This window comes from Sus scrofa, chromosome 1 (genome assembly GCF_000003025.6).
Source record: "Sus scrofa isolate TJ Tabasco breed Duroc chromosome 1, Sscrofa11.1, whole genome shotgun sequence".
NCBI lineage: Eukaryota > Metazoa > Chordata > Mammalia > Artiodactyla > Suidae > Sus > Sus scrofa.
Window position 1 is genome coordinate 196,805,765 of NC_010443.5, and position 21,306 is coordinate 196,827,070.

Sequence of the window (21,306 nt, forward strand, 5' to 3'; positions counted from 1 at the left end):
AATTCCCAGGTTAGGAGTGGAATAGGGGCTGCAGCTGCTGGCCTACACCACAGCCACAGCAATGCAGGATCTGAGCCATGTCTGAAACCTACACCACAGTTCATGGCAACGCTAGATCCCCAACCCGCTGAGCGAGGCCAGGGATCAAACCCATATCCTTGTGGATACTAGTCAGATTTGTTTCTGCTGCACCACAGTAGGAACTTCTGTTTTTTTGTTTTGTTTTGTTTTGTTTTGTTTTGAATTGATGGTTTGCAGCAACACTGTGTCAAGCAAGTCTGTCTGCACAATTATAATAGCATTTACCCACCTTGTTTCTCTTTCTCTATGTCACATTTGGTAATTCTTATTTTTTTTTTTTGTCTTTTTCCAGGACTGCACCTGCCACATACCGAGGTTCCCAGGCAGCTAGGGGTCTAATCCGAGCTGTAGCCACTGGTCTATGCTAGAGCCATAGCAACATGGGATCCGAGCTGCATCTGCAACCTACACCACAGCTCACGGCAATGCCAGATCCCTAACCCACTGAGCGAGGCCAGGGATCAAACCCACAACCTCATGGTTCCTAATCGGCTTCATTAACCACTGAGCCATGACAGAAACTCTGACATTTGGTAATTCTTAACAATATTTCAAACTTTTTCATTTTTGCATTTGTTATGGTGATCTGTCATCAATGAAATTTGATGTTACTATTGCAAAAAAAAATTATAACTTGCTGAAGCCTCATTTGATTGTCAGCATTTTTTAGTACCAAAGTATTTTTAAATTAAGGTATGTACATTTTTTAGACATAACACAATTGCATACCTAATAGACTACAGTATAGTGTAAATGTAACTCATATGCACTGGAAAAAACACACAAAAAATTATGTGGTTCACTTTATTGCGGTATTCACTTCATTGCTGTGGTCTGGGGCCCAACCTGCAATATCTCCAAGGTATGCATATATTGTGGAGTAGGCTATGAGAGAAGGAAAAGTCAAATTTTTCACTAAGAAAGAAAAAAAATATGGTACAGCTCAGTCTCTTTTATCCATGAAACATCCAGACACTCTGCCTGCAAGCTCACTTTTCTTAAATTTCATATCAGAGAGAAACTCTGCTATTTCTCTTCTGCACACTAAGCCATCATAGGAGAATGAAATGGGGGTATCAAAGAAATATTATCTAAATAACTTTCCATGTTGGGTGTATTCAGTGCTCAGCCCCATTAAAACTTCATGTAGGAATAGAGTTTGTTAGGCAGCTCTGTCATAAATGCACCACAACGCAATTTGTGAAAACTGGTTAAATTCAGTAATGCTTTTTCTTGGGACTATTTAAAAACTATGTTCATTTTGACCTTCTAAAGAAACAATGTAAATTCTTTCTTTAGAATTTTAAATATCTACCTTTCCCCCTACCCATGGTCAAGTACAGTTGTCCTCACTATCTGATGGGGGATTGGTTCCCAGAACCAACACCAATACCAAAGTCCTCGGGTATTCAAGTCCCATAGGCAGTCCTCTGTACTCATGGGTTCCACATCCTTGGATTCAACCAATCCAGATCATAAACATAATAAATGACCAGAAGTTGGGTGAATCCTTGGATGTGGAGCCTGTGGATATGGAAGGCTGTCTATAAACAGATTACTATACTTAAACTTAAGAACTTTTGTTCATCAAAAGACACTTGAATAGAGTAAAAATACATGTTTTTGTGAGTAGATAAAATGTTTGAAGTGCACATAACCAGTAAAATACTGATATCCATGATATCCAGAATGTTTACAATTTTCTGTTAATCAACAGGAAAATGATATTTCCTTTTTTAGTGGGCACAATATTGAACAAGACTTTCGGAAATGATAAAATCCAATTGGCTGATTAACTTATAATAAGGTGCTCAATCTCATTCGTGTCATGAACACTCAAGTAGTTAAATACAATTCATAGATTTTCTCGAATGAAAATGACATAGGATGTTATTTCAGATTGAGGTTTAGCCTCCAGACTGCACAGGAAGAAGAAGCTAGAGAATGTGGAAGGAGAACAACTGAAGAAAGGAGAGCATATTTAATTCTCACACATCCTTGCAAATGTGGAGCCACTGGAACTCCCATATAATACTGGTGGGAGAATAAACTGGTATACCCACTTTGAAAAACTGTGTGTCAAGGTATAGCAGAATGGGACATATGAATTCTTCCATTTAATATTTACTGTCTAACTACCTCAAGACATAGTGAGGTAAGATTCTTGCTTGTCTTTTTGTGACTGGCTTATCTCATTTAGGAAAAGGAGAGTTGTTGAATGGTTATAGAGTTTGAGATTTGCAAGATGAAAAAATTCTGGAGACCAGTTTCACAGCAATGTGAATATATTTAACACTACTGAACTGTACACTTAAAATGGTTAAGATGGTAGACTTTATGTTATGTGTGCGTTACCACAATAAAAAATGTTTCTTAACGTGTGTTGCCAAGTCGCTTTAGGGTTGACTGATCTAAGCTGAGCTCAGAATGACTCTCCTTTAAGCAGCATGTCTCTTGGGTTTGACCTTTTTGTTTAGGTCGGGATCAGATCTGTACTAGCTGTTTTCATTTTAGAGCACAAGTTTAAAAGAACTTTAGCTACTTAGGGAGAGCGCATTTCATGATGATAGAGGAAAATCTGCAATGCTTCTTTGGCTAGGGCTTGGAATTGGAAAACTACCACTTTTGCCTGCATTTCTTTCATTTCCAGTACAAAGCTCAAAGTTTAAGGATGGGGGATTACATTTTGCCTTTAATGCAAATGACTGCAAAATCACATAGCAGAGGAGATAGAATGGGATAAAGAACTTTGGTTAAAAATTCAATCTAAAACAATAAGCTATGACCTAGCAATTCTACCACTAGCATAGACCAGGTAAAAAGTCATATGTTACTAAAAGGCATGTACAGGTATGTTCTTAGCATCCTTTTCATTACAGCCTGAACCTGGAAATAAACTAACTATACAATAGTAGTAGAACAAACAAATAAATTGAAATGAATCCATGTAATTTAATGTTATAGAGCTGTGAAAATTTATCACTACAATTAACACCATGACTGAACCTTATAAACACAATTTGAGTGGGAGAAGCAAAACAAAAAACATATACTCTATAATTCAATTCATGCATTAAAAAAAACTGGCCAAATATAAACATGGTGACAGAAATTAAAATAATGGCTCTTCAGGCAAGGAGGTGAGCAACTTTCCACTTCTAAATATGGTTGTGGGTACATGTGTGTGTCACATTGTAAATTCAGGTATATGTATTCATTTACTTAATGGCATATCTTTTGTAATTTTGTTCTTTCCTCATTTTGGGAAAAGGGAGGAAATAGACGTGGAAGAGATGTGCAGAAAAGAAAGATCAAAGGAAATGTAAAGTGACCTTTCCACATAGAAAGCTATTTGATACAGTGAAAGAAGTGCAGTAACTGGAGTCAGAAAAGTTGGATTTAAACCTCTTCTCCAGCCATTTGAAATTGTACAAGTTGCTTGTTCCTTGTTTGCCTTATGTGCTTATATAGAGGTATTTAATAATCTCCATCTCTTGCATTGCAGTGACAATTAAGGAGGACAAGACATTTAAAGCACCTATTATAGGTATTGGTTCATTGTAGTGGTTAAACTATGGCAGTTTTTTTTTTCCTCCATTTCCTTTTCAAAATTATCAATTTAGCACAGGTATTATTATTTCCAGTGGAGTATTATAAAAAAATCCATATTTTAGACACTTATTTTTGGACTGTGTGTTGCATTGTCTTCAGCGGCATTTTTTATAGGACCAGTGATGGTTTTGGTATTCTGTCACCCACTTATTATAGTAGTAAAACAGTAAGCCTCCAGTAGTAAACTGTATATCACAGCATATTAGAGATGTGAGAAATATTAGACATCATTTATTCAACCATCTCATCTTGAAATTGGATATATTGTGTCCTAAAACTTATGTCATACTTTCGGTAACAGAGATAGTTAGGAAAGAGTTGAGGTATGAGCTTAATTCTGATTTCCATTATGTTGGCTTTCCATCACATCATTTCTCAAAATAGGAGCTTGAGCACCAAATGTTTTTTATGCTTCTCCATGAGAGTACGGATCCTTGTTGTACTACCAGGACCTAATATGGTGTATGACACTCTGTAGACATTCAATGCATTTAGAATAATAGAAAAATTTAAACATATACAGTTATTATATACCTTGGATAGAATATTCCAAGTCATGTTTACTATGCTGGATAAGATATGGATATATATTCCAATGGATAATATCTCCTGTTCCATCCCATGGTCAATCCCATTTTTGGCTCTTAGTCCCATAAATTACCTGGGTTTTCACTTTTTCTCAAGATCTAGATCAAATTAGGTTACACACCTCCCATCGATTCCATGATTTAGAAATGTACAAAGTCTTCTTCAGCATTTCTACAAATTTAAGGAAACATTTTCATGGCTACATTTTCACTTGGCTCATGTTTCTACTCATGCAAATTTTACTCTTCAGTCTATTTTCTTGATGGAAAATTTCATGTTTGCTTTGATTTATGCACGGAGACACACAACCTTACTCAAAAAATGTATACAAGAAATATAAATGTATATATTTACATGTGAAATGGTGTCATTTAAGACATGGAAATGAAGCAGTGTCTCAATAATGCAAATGACTTTAAAAATTTTGATGTCATTGATCTTAAAAGTCTTCTAGTTGCCCTCCACCATGGAATTTCACTGGCTCTCTTTTCCCAGTCTGTTTGGTCAATGTCCATCTTGGTGAACTTTCTGGTCCCTTCACACTTTTCTATCCTGTCTCTATTTCTGGAGTCAAAAATATTGATATTCTTCTTGTCTCCTGAAAAGCAGATTTGTTCTTTCAGTTGACATCTTGGTTAGGTACAATCCCAATCCTGAGACTATAGGAAGGACTGAGAAGGTTGAGGTGCATCTTATCTTCCATGTTAAATCTTAGACTTGTTCCCTTCTGATGCTTGTTTATGAAAGGACCTTTCTGGAGTTACACCTCTGGCCTCTGTGTCACCACTGCTTGTTCTACTTCTTTGAGAAGGAGAAACTCATCTGATTGATAAAATATCTATCTGAAAAAATAAACTGAATGCAATTGGTTCAGTTTCTTTCTCTTGCATATTTTAGACCTGCCTGCACAGAGAGACACATATTTAAACAGTTTTGATCATATTGCACACTGCTTAATACTCTACTTCTTTACCTAACTTTAGGGTCAGGACATCTTAAATAGAGTTCTTTTAAACTTTGGGCTTTTTAAAAGCAACAAAGCATGAATTTTGAGGAACCAACAGTATATCAAACATCACTGTACCTGCAGAACCTGATAAAAATTTATCTGTTAGATTCGCTACAGGATTTAGCATACTTTCTTTTCTATTATATGTTGATTACAGAGTCATATGTATAAATTGATAATTCCTTCTTTGAAAAGGCAATAAATGTACTTACTAAATACCTATGGATATGTTTTTAAATTTCTACTATTTCTAGTTTTACTTCTCTTATTTTAGCCCTTTTCCCCCTAATATGATGTTTCTGTGAAGTCAGACAAAAATGCATACAGATAGACAAGTGTTTGCCTTGGGTTGGGAAAAATCATCCAATGTTGAAATTATTAACATACCACGGATCTGGAACCAAGTAAAACCAAGAGATAAGGCGTCAAATAATCTAGTGTTTCATGACTTAGAAAAGCTATGTCCAAGGGTACATCAGGGAGCTCATCGAGGAACAAGCAATGGGGGGAGTTCCCGTCGTGGCGCAGTTGTTAACGAATCTGACTAGGAACCATAAGGTTGCGGGTTTGATCCCTGTCCTTGCTCAGTGGGTTAATGATCCGGCGTTGCTGTGAGCTGTGGTGTAGGTTGCAGATGCGGCTCGGATCCCATGTTGCTATGGCTCTGACGTAGGCTGGCAGCTACAGCTCCAATTAGACCCCTAGCCTGGGAACCTCCCATATGCCACTGGTGAGGCCCTAGAAAAGGCAAAAAAAAAAAAAAAAAAAAAAAAAGAGAGACCAAAAAGGAATAAGCAATGGGAGTGGGAGGCAAAAATGTCTACAAAACCAGTCATGTACAAGACAAAGATCAAATAACTCACTGGATTATAGAAGAAGAATGATAAGCAGTTCAAACTACAGTGTGGGAAGAAAGTGGTGAGCTCAGAGTAGACCTAGATCTGTCTGTTATTCAGGTGTCCAATAGGATGAGTCCTACCTAATTAGGTGTCTTCAGATGGTAGAAACTGAAGCCAGAAAACAATAGGGGTCTTTATGGTCTACCAAGTTTGAGACTACTTTCTGGCTAGTAAGGAGGGACATGGGCTCAAGATCTAGTTCTAAGGCAAATTCCTAATACACACAGATACATACACATGGGCACACACACTATATAATATCTATCTATCTATCCATCTCTTTGTCTATCATCTATCTATAAAACTCAGATTTACACACACACACACACACACACACACACACACACACACATGCTTTCAGTGGCTCCAAGATATACAGATAATTTTAAGAAAATATTAAATGTTTTGGGGGTGGTTAGAGCCTAAACTGGTATAAATCAATAATCATAGATTGCCTATTATTCATACTTAAGGAATAAGTTTTTGTATGTCTGTTTGTTTTTTCCTTTGGTTGTATACATTTCCCTATGAGGTCAAAAACAGAAGAGTTCTGGACTGGCCTCAGAATAATTATTTGTAGCAATGTGTAATCCAGATATATTTGCTTTACTACTTTGCTTCATTTTTCTCAGCCACAATATTGGACCTGAAATATATTCATCTTTTGCCTTTAAAAAATCTGGCTCCTTGTAATAGCAGGAGGAAAATATTTTGTGAAATTAACAGAAGAATAAAGTCAAGATACAGTTTAAAATATTATACATCCACTGGGGATCATGGAGGAAAGCAAATCCATTTCTCACCCCCTTTACCCCAGCTCTGCTTCCTTAAGATTGTACAGTTTAGCACCACAATCCAGTCCCAAGAAGTAAACTTGTACAGTATCTATTCATCTTGCCAATCAAAGCAGAGTAAAATGCTATCAAATCCAGTAAATAAGACAAAAAAAAAAGACTTAGGAGAATTGGGGGAAGAAGAGAACTATTTGAAGATTACTAATATCAAAGACTTAATTTTGTCATTTTACAGAGTCGAGTTAATGGATTGAACTTGTGGCTGTTTAATGTAGTTTTGTCAGAAAGTGATGTGTCAGACTTTTTACATCTGAGATACTTGCTCTTTTAAGCTGACTGGAAGCATCAATCATAGGTAAAATTTTCCTGCTGATAGTTCTCTTTTCTCTCGTTATCAAAAAAGGAGGAATTTGTATGTGATTTTTCAATGGAAAAAGGAGTAGAAGAAAGCCAGTTCATTTCAAAAACACTTTAAAGCTGCCTGAATTTCTATTTAACTTTGAAAACAAACTTAAACTGATACTCTGAATTCTATTAGCAATCACAACTGCACAAGTCCTCATTATCATTCTTTACACCTTGACTTAGGTGTTCTAACATGAAACCTTCCAAAGTATGATACTATACTTCTTTTGGTTTGAATCTGCAGCCTCTGGGAGAGAAAAAGGAAGTCAGCTTTTTTTAAGGACTAACTAGGTTCTGAACACTATTCAAATTTGGCTTTTTGCATTCAGAGTTTATCTCATATATAATTGTCATGGTAATGATTTGAGATAGGTGTTACATTTTCCATTTAATAAATGAGGTTATGGAAGCTCAGAGAAATTGAATGACTTGCCCAAGGTTATTCAGCTAATAAATAGCAGATTCAAGAATCAAGCTCAGATCTTTTTCTTTCAAAGTGTGACTTCTTTGGCACAATATTTTTGTAGTTAGGATTCTGTTTTGAAAATTACGAAGTGAATTTAACCCAAATTTAGATACAGATTTACAGTCATTAGTTTTAAATTGAAATATGCAAACCAAAAAAGAAAGAGAAAAGAAATCTACCCAAATTAGTGTGATTTAATACATAATGGCTTTAAGTGGCATTCAGAAGGCATTCTTTTTGGTCTCAACTGTCACAGTAACTAGCTTTGTGACCTGGGGCACCACTTGGGACCTTATATTTCTCATCTGTAAAATGAGGATGTTGAACTCAATGATCTTTACATCCTTTCTAACATAAAAATATTCTGTGTTTCTGAGTAGAAACTAGTTGAATTGCATTTTCCTCTTTTCAAAGTCATATTATAAGGCAATTGAAGGTAAAAAAAATGGCAAAGGGAACAAAATTTGCCATGCTTCTATGCCATGCCATAATCTCACTAAAGTCCCTCAGTCAATCTATGTGTCAGGTGTTATCAAGCTCATTTTACTGAAGGAAAAAGACTCAGAAGTGAAGCAGTTCACCCAAGTTCACTAGCATGATATGATATTGAAGGAGTGTTTGAAAAGTTTAATTGGAGTAAAAAACAAAACAAAACAAAACAAAACACCATTATCATTTTGTAAAACAAAGTACTTTGAAAGTTTTATTAACTTCAACTAGATTCATGTTAGGTAAATATAGCTTTAACATATACAGCGCCTCTTTATTGTATAGTTTCCACAAGAACAGAGCATGCTCGTAGTATAGTTTTGCAACGAAGGACAGAAATTTTAATCCAGCATGTTTTCCAATGCTTATGAGTGCCCAAATCTTAGATCTTAATCTGGTGAACTAAATTTATTATTCTGAATACTTCTTCAAAATGTGTATCTTAGTTGGCTCTTTGTGAAGTAATATGAAGTAATAGTTTCTATCACAGAAACTATTGTGCAGTACAATTTAAGCACACATTCTTCTTGACCTCAGTATGGAAAGGTAGGAGGAGAATAAAGCCAAGTGCAGTCTGAAGAGGTAGCAGAGGCAGCAGAGGCAGACCGTGTAGAGCCTATTGACTAGGTGGAGGAATTTTACCTTTTCCTTAAGGAAATGGGACAGGCTTAAGGCTCACATGATCCAGATTGCAATGCAGAGATAATTTGAGCTGTAGTAAGAAGAATGGATTGTTACAGAGGCAGAGAGGGGCAGATAAACTAGTTATGATGGTATTGCTATTAACCAGGTAAGAGAAAAAGTGACCTACATTCTTTGGATGGTATCTGTGGAGAAGAGTGAGATGGGTTGACTTGACAAATGTATAGGAGATGAAACTGACAAAGCTTGGATATAGATGGTGAGGCAGGAAAGATGTGAGGAAAAACTCCTACATTTCTTTCACATGCACGGATGGTAGATCTGGAAATGTACCAGGTTGGGATGTTGATAGTAGTGGGAAATGAATATTCCAATAAATATATTACAAAATTTGTGCTTTGTAGTTGAAAGTTCTTCTAAAGAATGCTTTATGCTATATCCTCTTACTAATGCCACTATCATTAGAACATACAACTCTCAAAAAGAGGAGGAAAATAAACATAATGATGTATATTTGAGAAAAAAGTCTTGATAACTTATTATTATTCTCTTAATTCAGACTAGCATTTGTACTTTCCCCTTAATAGGTTTGTCACAAAATGTGAAACATCATTGATTGTGGATAACTAACAGCTGGCGTTTCTGCAGAATGATAGAAATACAGGTGCTTTGGGCTTGATTAGAAACATTTAACATATATGATTATAACTGTTTTTGGATCAAAGTAGTTACTCAAGGGGAAAAAGTTAGGTATTTGGGAGCTTAAATGTATTCAGAGTAATTTACTCTTTAGTTTCTAAATGGCCAAGATGTGTCCACCTCAGCATGTCTATCTTACTTAACCAATTATGTCTTTTGGATGGGATGCTTGTCTAACTTTTTTTTTTTTTTTGCAGTAGGTCTTAAAGAGTATTCATCTAATTCTGACATGGTCCTGAATTCTCTCTCAGCAATTTTATTTGGACTTGAAACTCCAAGGGATTGACCTAGACTTGTGGAGGCTCTCAATGGAAATACACCCAAACTCATTTTACATGCTCTAAGTGAATTATTCGTATGGTGAATAATTTCTAAGCTCTACTATGTGTCAGATCTTATGCAACGTGCTTTCTAAGTGCTTTCCTGTTTACTTCCTACATGAATCTTCTGAGGCAGGTCCTATTTTTCTAGCCATTTGACACAAGAGACAAATATGACAACTCTGGATCTCTATTTTTGTACCTTGTTACAACCAAAGCATTTGTGTAGGAGAGAAAAATAAAAGAGATGGAGGGAAGAGAAAAGAGGGAAAAGGGATTTTCCTCAAGTCTTTCATAATATAGAAGCACTTTCTTCTTGTAGATAAACATTTGCCAAGAATCATAACTCTTCATCTATTTGGTCATGTTTATTCTCTTCATGATAACTATTCATGCTGCTGGTCTATGAATATTGGAAGAGCATACTCTGTAAGTGACTAGAGAAAGCCAAAGAACAGAGATCCCAGGAATCTCTCTATTAAAGGTTATCCAGTCAAATGAATCTATAGAGGATCCTGTTTAACCATAAAATCTACCTTATACAATCATAGAAATAAATCTTTCTGGAGATACAAAAATGTGGTTGAAGTATCATCTAAATACAAGACTTCTTCCTAGAGTTATCCCCAGAATCACGAGAATTTTTGAGTGTATTTCAGTCTCCTTTCAAGGTGCCAATCCTCCGGCCTCTTAACTATTCAGATACTTGGTTAACACGGTGGTCTGCCCACTTCATTCTCAATACTGTGCCATATCTGAGGGACACCAGATGAAAGGCACTTTCAAGCTGAAAGTAAACGTAAACCTTGGGTAAGTAGACAGAGCAAAAGAAACACAATGTAGAAGTGAGCAGGGATAGGTAGTAGGGGTGTGTGGAAGACTTTATCCAAACTTAGATTTGCCCAACTTTGCCAGTCTGTGATGTTTTAAATTAGCAATCTAAAATATTTTATATTCTTGGTTCACCCCTTGTTACACTTTGGAGATTAGATTTCCTGTATCTCTCAAAATATCACACATACTGATTTGAGAAATATGTGACAGGACCCACAGATCTGCCTTCTAAACAAATCTCCCAAGTAATTCAGATGCACAGTAAAGTCTGACAACCAGTCATCTACAGAAGTCACTTTGTGTCTGCTCTCATTCTTCCTTAAGGAACAACAGTCATATGAGCCTTGAAAATACAAGGGGTTTAAGCAGAAAAAAATATACTTGTCTAGATGAGTAGTCACTGGGGGTGTAAATTCCCAGTGAATTGTACTTGAGAGTTGACCTTCTTCACATTTTTAGTTAGAATGAAACACTTCATGCAAAAAAAGAAATGTCCCAGTCTTTTTGCTGTTCTAGCTGTTAACAATCAGAAGAATATTCTGCTCCATGGAAGTTAAAATTTATAAGTAGATGAGCAAACGGGGAGGGGGAATAAGGTGGAAAATGAAAGCACTCATAAAGTAGCTCAAGATTTTAAACTGTTAGAAGGTCATTCACTCAGGTACATCATTTTATTTTTATCTTCTCCTTGGACTATTTAGATCTGACCGGTGTGCCTGATAGCTTCTTTCAGTGCTGCCGTGGGCTGCCTTAAAAGGAAAATGCTTATGTAAAGAAGACAAGTGTGGGAAGGCAGGCATCAGCTTAACAGACCAAGGAGCTCAGCAATTCCACCCACCACTTCTTTCCCTGAGCAAATTCCCGAGAGATGCTCTTCTAGTGAGATGTCTGGTGCTTTACAATGCTTCCCCAGCCCCTTCTGATGCGATGATTTCCTCCTGATAGCTTAATTTTATTAGATCATAGGAGCACAGTCTGTAAATGTGAAAACACTTAAAGGGAAAGAGAAACTTTCAAAGCAGCTGTTTAATGTAGAGTTTAAAAAAAAAAAAAAAGAATCTGGGAGGGGAGGAAAAAAACCCTAAATCTAAAACCTTACAAAATAAAAGCTATTTAGGCAGGCTCCTTTCCCTTTCCCTGTATAAGTAAAATATTCATGAATTCTGCTGCTATGGTATTGTATGCTAGATGGAATCAAAAACTCTTATGCAGAGCAGAAATCATTGAAAAGTGTACTATTGCTTTACAATGCTGTATGGAAAATCCATGAAACCTGCATTGCAAGGCACTGTCTCTTACTGTAGCAACATAACTTCACAGGTTTCCAGAAGAAGGAGCAATGGTCTTCACTTAGGGTAATGCTATTCATAACAAGATGCCCGAATGAAGTTGCTGTGAGGGCTGCTATGTAGCCCTGATGGGAGGAGAAAAGATAGAAAAAGGGCAAATAACCTCTTTCAGGGCCTAATCAGCAATTCAACCAGGGAAACATTTGGTGGACTGGAGAGCAGACATATCTCTTCATGAGGTAGAAAGACAACTCCAAAGCCAGGCTACTCCCAAAGATGGCTCACTCCTCTAAGGGAGTGATCAGATGTTCTCTGTGAGCCACAGATATTCTTTTTCATGGGTCCATTCATCCATCCATCTATGCTTCCATTGATTGATCTGTTCATAGATTTATCTATTCATTTAGTGAATATTTTAGAGTGCCTCCAATGTTTTGTACACCATACACTAGAAACACAAAGATGGAAAAAAAGAAAACACACACAAATAGGCTAAAAGTTGCAAGTTATGTATTGTTTGAGGAACTTACTGAGGCTTATAGCCTGAGACAAACTCTCTGCTCTGAGGGACTGTTCCAAAGAGATAAGGCAGAGCTAGGATATATAGATTCTTTTGCTGGGAAAACAAACAAACAAACAAAAAAACAAAAAAACCCACATAATAGAACATATAACCACATAGAAGAAAGATATCTCCAGTAATTTCTTTTAGTGCTTTTCTATATATGGAAAGATGCAAGAGTCTGGGCCCTTTAATGCTATTCCTTTGATATGCATCTTAACTCTCCAGGGCAAGTTCTTGTTTTTTTCTGGATGCCCCTAGGGTGCACTGCCCCAGCTGACTGCCTGGATGAAGGCTTGATGGTAAACATTCATTGTTTACCCGAATGTCAGGCAAAGTTCTTTGTTTATACCACTAAAAACACATTTAAATAGAAAGACATATTGGCATATTTCTGGCTAAAAGTGGTATAGATTGAACTTGTAGGTACCTCTTCTTGACAAAAAGTTTGAATGGAATAAGAAACGATGAGTGGTAACTAATTTAGAATTTCCCAGAAAGCAGACCAAAGTGTTGACAGTAGGGAGGTCTGAGAAACAACTCAGTTTATATGAAGGGGTCCTTGAGGGGCACAGGTGAGGCTTGAGTCATAAGAAATGGTTGAAAGTTTAAGAAACATTTAGAACACTAAAAGTTCCTCTGTCACATCACCCAGACAGGGGATGGCCTTTCTACCTCTAGATAGATTAAGTAGGATGCTTACTCTCTGGCAAGGGGGTACCAGCAGATTTCTCTACTGTAAAACACAAGCAACAGTGAAGAGCTGTATTCCCTACTGAAAACAGGCTAAATTAGTACTAAATTATATGCTGAAGTTTGGGACCTTCCCTCTCTTACTCTTTCCTCTGTCAGCTCTTTGGTGACATGTAGCTGGGCATTTACAATCTTGGACAATGCATTCTGTTACATCTAACAAATCCATGTGAGTTTCTCTGATTTAAACAATAAACAAGCAAACTCTCTTACAGTTACTTCCAAGTTCGATAAAGACCAGGTCCACAAGCTCTATCTGCAAGTATTTACTCCCATTCAGTTATTAATTTTCTGCCCTTTTATATGCGGGGGTGGTGAGGGAAAATCAAAAATCAAATTAGAAGAAATTCCTGGTAGGAAAAAGACCAAAACAAAAAAAAAGAGAAAGCATCTTGCAGAAAACAGAGTCTATATGGGAGAAAAAAGCATTCTAAAACAAAACTATCATCTAACGAAAATGAGATAAAGAGAAGATAATAAAGCCATTGAGGGGGAAAAACATGCAGGTTTTCTCAGTGGTACTGAAAGCAGCCAGGAGTGTTATTCTAAATATGCACTGTACAGTAACCACTAGTCATGTATATCTATTTAAAAGTAAATTTGATACAATTAAAATTTTCTTTTTAAATATTTGATAAATATGAGAAGATAAGCATTAGAAGAATGTGAAGAAGGTGTTAGTAACTTTTGCTCAGGAAGTTGAAGACAGGCCATTTCACCTAAGTCATGTTTTGACAAATTGGCAATATGTAGAGAATGTCCCTAGTTTAAGACCAGGCAGGTTTTATGTCCTGTCAGGCTTTGGTCCCACCTGTGCCCTTTCCTGTGACTTGAGAGCTTTGAAGAGTCTGTGAAAGCAGAAGTGAGTGCTCCAGGGAGAGACGCAGGCCTAGGAAATCTAAGAAGGTGAGAGGACATTTAATGTTTTACAAAAAAAGAGTCTCCAAGCAGTTGGTTCAGCGGAAGCAGAAGTGAAATGTTGTCAGGTGGACATTGGGGAAGAATATAAAGAGCAGAAGAGAATGTGAATAATGTGACCAATGTGGAAAAGATGGAGAAAAATGTGGTTTATTCTTCACAGAACTGTGTTCCTTCTAACTCTGTCCATTATATATTTAGCATGTTGTAAAAGTATAGCACACTTGCATGATAGAAAATACTTTTAAAATACAGACAAAAAGCAGGAAAACCATCTATAAAATCTCATGTGTATTTGTCGAGCGACTGTTTTCTGCTCGGTGATCCATAAACAAAGAACATAGGAAGGACCAGAAGGGTGGTTCTAAGGGGGAATTCAAATAATTAACTTTAAGATAATGAAGAGATGAGAAGATGAGGCACATGAGTTAGCATCAAGTTTCAAAAATAAAACAGACAAAAGTTAGAGGCTTTATGAAATCTTGCTTTTTAAATGTAAGTGTAATTTATTATTCATAACTGATATGAATCAGAGCAAGTTTAAAAAAGAGAGCAGAAAGGATTCATGATCTTCTAACAGAACAGGAAGTTATTAATAATAGCAATAGTTTAATTTTAAGACTGCTTATTTATGATATTAATAAATTTAGCATATTTGCAATTCATTTTAGCAATTTCCAGGATACAGACATTGTATTAACTATAAAAGGTGTCATTTGTCCTACTAGAGAATGTCTATTGTAGGATTCATTAATTCATTAAGCACAACTTTGAGTACTTATCAAGAGTTACGTTTCTATACTTTAAAGACACACATGTCTAAGACAAGGTATTTGTTCATCATTAAAGATAATTAGGGAGGTATTTTACCATTAAAGCATGTGTGTGCGTGTATGTGAGAGAGAGTGAGAGATGGGGAAAATTCCAAATATTTCTGGTCGTAAAGAGAAATAAAATTTACTAAACTACTTTTCAGTTGCAGACACTTTGCTATTTTAATCATCCAAATTACCTTGAAAAGGAACTATTATTTTTCCTTTGAGCATTAGATGAAGTTGAGGCTTTATCTATTTAGTGGGCACCGAAGGTGTGGAGGAGATCTTTTACAAATTAACACATATCGGTATTGAAATATATCTTGAACAATTATTAAATTATTTAATTCAATTATCTAGAAATAATACATTTATTCAACCATAATTCATGATCGTCTGCCAAGTCCCCAGCCCCATTCTAGAAGCTGCAAAACAAAAGAGACTAAATAGGTATTTTCATATTCTAATAGAAGAAGTAAAATAATAAATAAGCAAATAAAAGGATACTCTGTCAGGTGGTGATAAACATGCTGACAAAAAATAAAGCAGGCCACCACACTTTCTGTCCACAGAGATGTGGACATTAGTTGTTGCCTTTGAAATGATCATAAACTGTTTACATAAAAGCGGTTAATGCCTGGCTAGCTACAGGACATCTAAAGGCAGCATATGGACAGGAAAATAATGGTGGTGGGGTCTTAAAAGGGTCAAAGGGAGCTTAGGCTCAGGGGAGATTAGGGCAAAATTGATTTGTGAGTCATGAATTAAGACAATGAAAACAAAGAACTGGAATTGAGGAGGCTATTTCCAATGTGTGGAATGTCATAAACAAAGATATAGTTTCTGGAAAAGGTTACACATATGTGGAACATAGAAGGTGTATCAGCCTGGCTACATCACACTTCTGTGAGTAAGGAGAGACAAGTTCTGATGGGCTAATTGGGATTTGTTAATAGAGGGCATGGAAGCCAAAAAGAAGGATATAGTTTTATTCTAACATGTAGCAGAAGCTGCTCTCCATTTTTAAACTGGAGACTCATTTAGGAAAACAAGAACTTAGAACATCCTATAAAGCGTTTACAACTTGGTGGCTATTTGTATGCCATAATAAATTAATAGTTAGAAACTCTTTTGGACATATAACCAAAATGCTAATGAGATAGCCAAGCCTTAGTAAGGATGGCTCAAGTGTCTAGTCCACATCTGGAGTAAATCAAATACCTCCCACCCCCATGGGTATGTGAATACACATAGCCATGTATACTCATTTCTTCTCTAACGGGACTTTCTTTATGTGAGGGAGATCTCTTTCAATTTTGAGGAGATGGAGAGCCTTAGTTCATAGGCATACAGACAATTTAATATGGCATGTTAATCTCTTTCTTAAAAATTCTGGTTTAGGGATCCTCTTTTATTCTGTCTCCTCCTGCTAAACTCCTTGAACATCAAAATTGAGTAGAAATTAAAAATTAGCATGAAGCTGTCACAACTCTCCTTTCTTATGAAGAGCTTCTCCTAGTCTGTCTCCTGGCCCCATTCAGGAGATCTGAAGGTTCACCTGCAGTGGGGAGACCACTTGGCTGTAGATGGAGGAAGGAGACTGTGAGGTCTATGCACTGCTCTCTCCCTGATCCCATAGATCTACAGGCTTTCCTACAAAGTTACTTTGTCTCGTAAATATGATAAAGGGAGGCATGTCTGTCCTACAGATTACTCCATGGAAAACTCTGTCTGAGGTCAGATTTATAAGAATAAAGAGCATGCTATACATTCAGTTCTGGAGGCCACCAGGTAGAAGAAAATTCTGTATTTCATTCCTTTTGTTGGCAAAGCCATCTCTTCACCTCTTTCTTCCTGCACAGACTTCTGTTAAATCTATAAGCATAGCATGCCCCATGTTTTTATTCCTGATGTCACAGTAATAAACTGAAAACCTCTTTGGGTATCTCGATGAAGTGGATGACTCCACCATATTGTCTCTATTTTAGAAATCAGAAATTCTTCCTCATGGTTCAGGAAATTTCTCAACCTATCTCTGGACACTCCAGAGTGCTTAATTTCAATAAACCAGTATCTTTGGAGAAGGCCTTTCGTGTGCTTCCATTGCAATTCTTGCTGCTGTTCGATTTCAGTGACACAATCTGTCTGCTGATTTTTCTCCCTCTCTGTTTTGTAGAACACAGCATTCTCAAAAAGACAGATGTTTGTGGAGGCCTTGAGGAGGGTCTTTCCTATCTGGGCTGTGGCTGGGCTGATGCCCACCGGGAGGTGGGCTGGGGGAGAGGGGAGATTTCTCTTGTCCCAGATTCAGGGGTGGGTCTTCCTGTTCACTGTAGCTGATGCAGAACGCAGCTTCAATGATATAGGACGTGAGGGGGCGGCAGCAAGTATAAAGCAGTGAAATAAATTACCATATATATCATGTTCTGGTGGCTAAGATAGAAGTGATGTGTGTAATGAATCAAAGCTGGAAGTAGTTCTGGTGCGTGGCGATAGTGAGGGAGACAGAGTTCTCCACGCCTAAGCCTCCGCGGCGGAGGGCTCTTTGTGAGGAATATGTGAGTAAGCAGAAACCACTCATTGTAATGTGACAAGGGAGGACATTTGTGAGGGCACAGGAGACTTCTCGTTATTGTAGTGGGGATCTGTTATTTCACCAGCCCAGCACATTGGCTTTCCTGCGGGGCCGGCTCTTCTTGGGCCGCACGCAGTCTTGCATGAGCTCAGTTGCTGAGCCTCTCTCTCCCCTGCCGAGTCCTGGACCTGGGTTAGGCCCCGCGGCCTCCCTCTTCCTGATCCTGAATTTGAGTGGAGCTATCCCATGCTGGAAATAGTCTGCGTTTGATTCATCCTGACAGGAGAGCCTTGAAGGCATGGCCCATTTGCTTCCAGTCCCCAGAGTTAATCTAGTTGCTCTTTCTCCTTGAGCCCTGCCTGTTCTGGTTCCTTTTGATTATGTAAGCTAGCACAGAGACCTAGAAGAAATTTTGTTTTATGCCCAAGTAAACTAGGGTCGGTTGCTTTTGTTTGCAATTAACTATTCCAGTTGTGGAGATTTTCAGAATATTTGGGTCCTCAGTTTCTTAGTGGTGTGTCATGCCAGAATGCAAAGTGTTTGCCTAAAGATTATCTGCATGAATCTCTCATAGTTAGACTGGAAAAGAGACAGCAGGAAAATAGAGTTAGAGTTATGGTTAGACTTAGGGTGTTGTTCTGATGACTTTCATAAATAAAAGGAAGAAAACATGGCCACCTATGGATGATGTGTCAGGGGTCTTTTTAAGGCTAGTTATGGGACAAATTTATAGACTCTGAATTCTGCTTTTGAATTTGTCTGTAGCAGAGTCATCATTAATCCTTCTTCTAGCTGAAGATGAGATTGCTAAATATCTGAACAGGTCTTGGTACACTGAAGCTGCCTAATTAACATTTGATTCTATTCTTTCTTCTCCCAGTCTACCTTGGAAGATTCTACTGAGACTGGCACATTAAACAATGCGTTGAAATCAGATATATTTTGTTTCAAGCCTCTTTACTAGAGCTGCTTTCCATAGTGAATGATGATGAGTGACCAGATACAGGTATGTGTGTCTTTTTTTGGAATGTTTTCATTAGTATAAAATATTTTGTTGGCAGTAATCACAAGAAAAGTCTTAGGAAACTAGGTGGTTGAAAGATGATAAATATGACATATTATATAAATTTCATGGCCAAGGCCTGACTGGAATAGGTATGAATTATAGCCCATTAACCTGATTATGTTCATTTCATTTCCTCTAAAATCCATTTACTAATGAATAGTTAATCTCCACTCATGTCTTCTCCAGGGCCCAGTGAGAGACTGGCCTTGGGCCTGCCACTCTGCTGCATTCAGTGGGCACTGCTACTGTCGTGTTTCTACTTTGCAGTCATAGTTTCATTCTAGTGCTCTCCTTGGTCCTGACATAAGGAGTCTGTCTGCATTCCCCCATTGCCCAACACCAATCCTATCCTGAACTCATGTTTGCTTGGTCCTTGTGCTCCAAGGCAATTCTAATTGTCATGAGTCAGCCTCATCATTGGTGGACCCTCTTCCTCCTTTTTGAGGCTCAAAACTAGTCCACTAGGCCAAACTGAGGATGGGTGTATGGAGGGCAAAGGCCTTGTCATGATGGGATTCAATGCTGTTATTACCATATTCTCATATCCATGGGTCGTTTGCTTAATTCTTTCATTCTGTGTGTGTGTGTATAATGGAGCAAGATGGTATCACCTAACTCCATGCTCAGCATTCTAGACCTATCTAGTTTCAAACCTAGACCAGTTGGGATACCATGCAACATCTCTTAGAGAAAGTAAAATTAGTTTAGTTTCAATGATTTGATTGAAATGCTATGCTATGATCAAGAGGACTGTTTTATCTGTTAATTATAATCCTTTTAACAGTAAAATAAGTATTGATAGCACATTTTTCCATCTCTTGCAAAGAAATTTTGTTGGTGATTAACAAATTCACAATCTTCAGGTACTAAGAAGAAACCATTATATTAGCAAAAGAAGTGGCATTCTTTAGAGAAAGGTGGAAAAACTCTAGTTGCTATGACTAACTTCTTTCCAATATGTTTCATAGTTTAATATTCACATAAAATTTTTCTTTAAAATATTAAAAACTGATTTTTCTGTATATTTAGACAAATTGTTAATTATAAATTTTAGCATCTCACCTTTCTTTTGCTAATTTACAACAAACATCTGATGATCATTTATTTCTAAATCTCAGAAGAACAAATTGAGTTTAGGGAAATTAAAATTTAAAATTAAAATTTATGCTAGCTAGGGGGATTTTTTTCTGAGATTAAATTACGGCAATAAAGCTGGCTATTTTGCACATCAGTGAGTCTTTATCTTGTTTCCTTTCTGTATCTATTGAGTCTAGATTCTGAAATTCTGTATGAATTCTTTCTAAAATCTGCTACTCTATACTTGTTTGGTTACATATTCCTGGGTTCCATGTAGCACCCTCCTTTTCTCCTAGTGGTTATGAAATTATTTTGACATACAGATAGTTTTCAAGGCAAGTAGCAGAAACTAGCCCATGGTTTTACTACATCCTAGTATAAATGCAGAGAACAGGGATTTTGAGATTTGACAAATTTTGGATTTGCCACTTGCTTGCTAGATGAACCCTAGCACTTTTCCTTTAGTTATAAAACAGAAGTCTCCCAACCTCAAAAAGAAAAAAAATATTTTGGAAAAATTAAAAAGAAGTCTTGACTCAGCATCCCCTCAAAGTAGGAAAATAAAATGTTTTGCTCTGTTCTCTTCTTGAAGACGCACTCACTTTTCCAAGCCAGCCAACTACTGTTTGGAAAATGATTTCTTCCCATTATCAGAAGACCAATTGACCATTAAAATGTGAAGCACTTGGGCCTTTTAAAGGAAGTGCAGCTTTCAAAGTCAGGAGATGGGGCATAAATGAAGAGTTAGCCAGTTTATGGATGTTCTTAAGGAGCTTATTGTAAACTCAGGATTTTGATAGTTAGGATCTGAACATTAGCTTTTCTAAGCATTTGATGTGTTGTTGATACATGCAGATGGTTACTGCAGAAATTTGCTGTATGTGTTTTAAATTATCAGAAGTGCCCTAATTATATGTGTGTGTGTCTCCAGTTCATGCCTGTAGATGCTTTTGAAGGCAATATTTAATATTTTTTCTCTTTGTCCCAAAGAGAAGACTGTCATATTTCACATGGTGTTTGAAAATAAATAAAAGTGCTTGAATACTATATTCATAAGAATGTACATTGCAATTTTTTAAAAAATAAGAATACTTAAAAACTAATTAGTGGAGGGTACTTAGGTAAATTGTTCTCTACCTTTATGACAAAATGAAAATATTTTTAAAATTTGATGCATGTTGTAAGAGCAAATACAAATTAAAAAATAGGAGTTCCTGTCGTGGCGCAGTGGTTAACGAATCCGACTAGGAACCATGAGGTTGCGGGTTCGGTCCCTGCCCTTGCTCAGTGGGTTAACGATCCGGCGTTGCCGTGAGCTGTGGTGTAGGTTGCAGACGTGGCTCGGATCCCATGTTGCTGTGGCTCTGGCGTAGGCCGGTGGCTACAGCTCCGATTCAACCCCTAGCCTGGGAA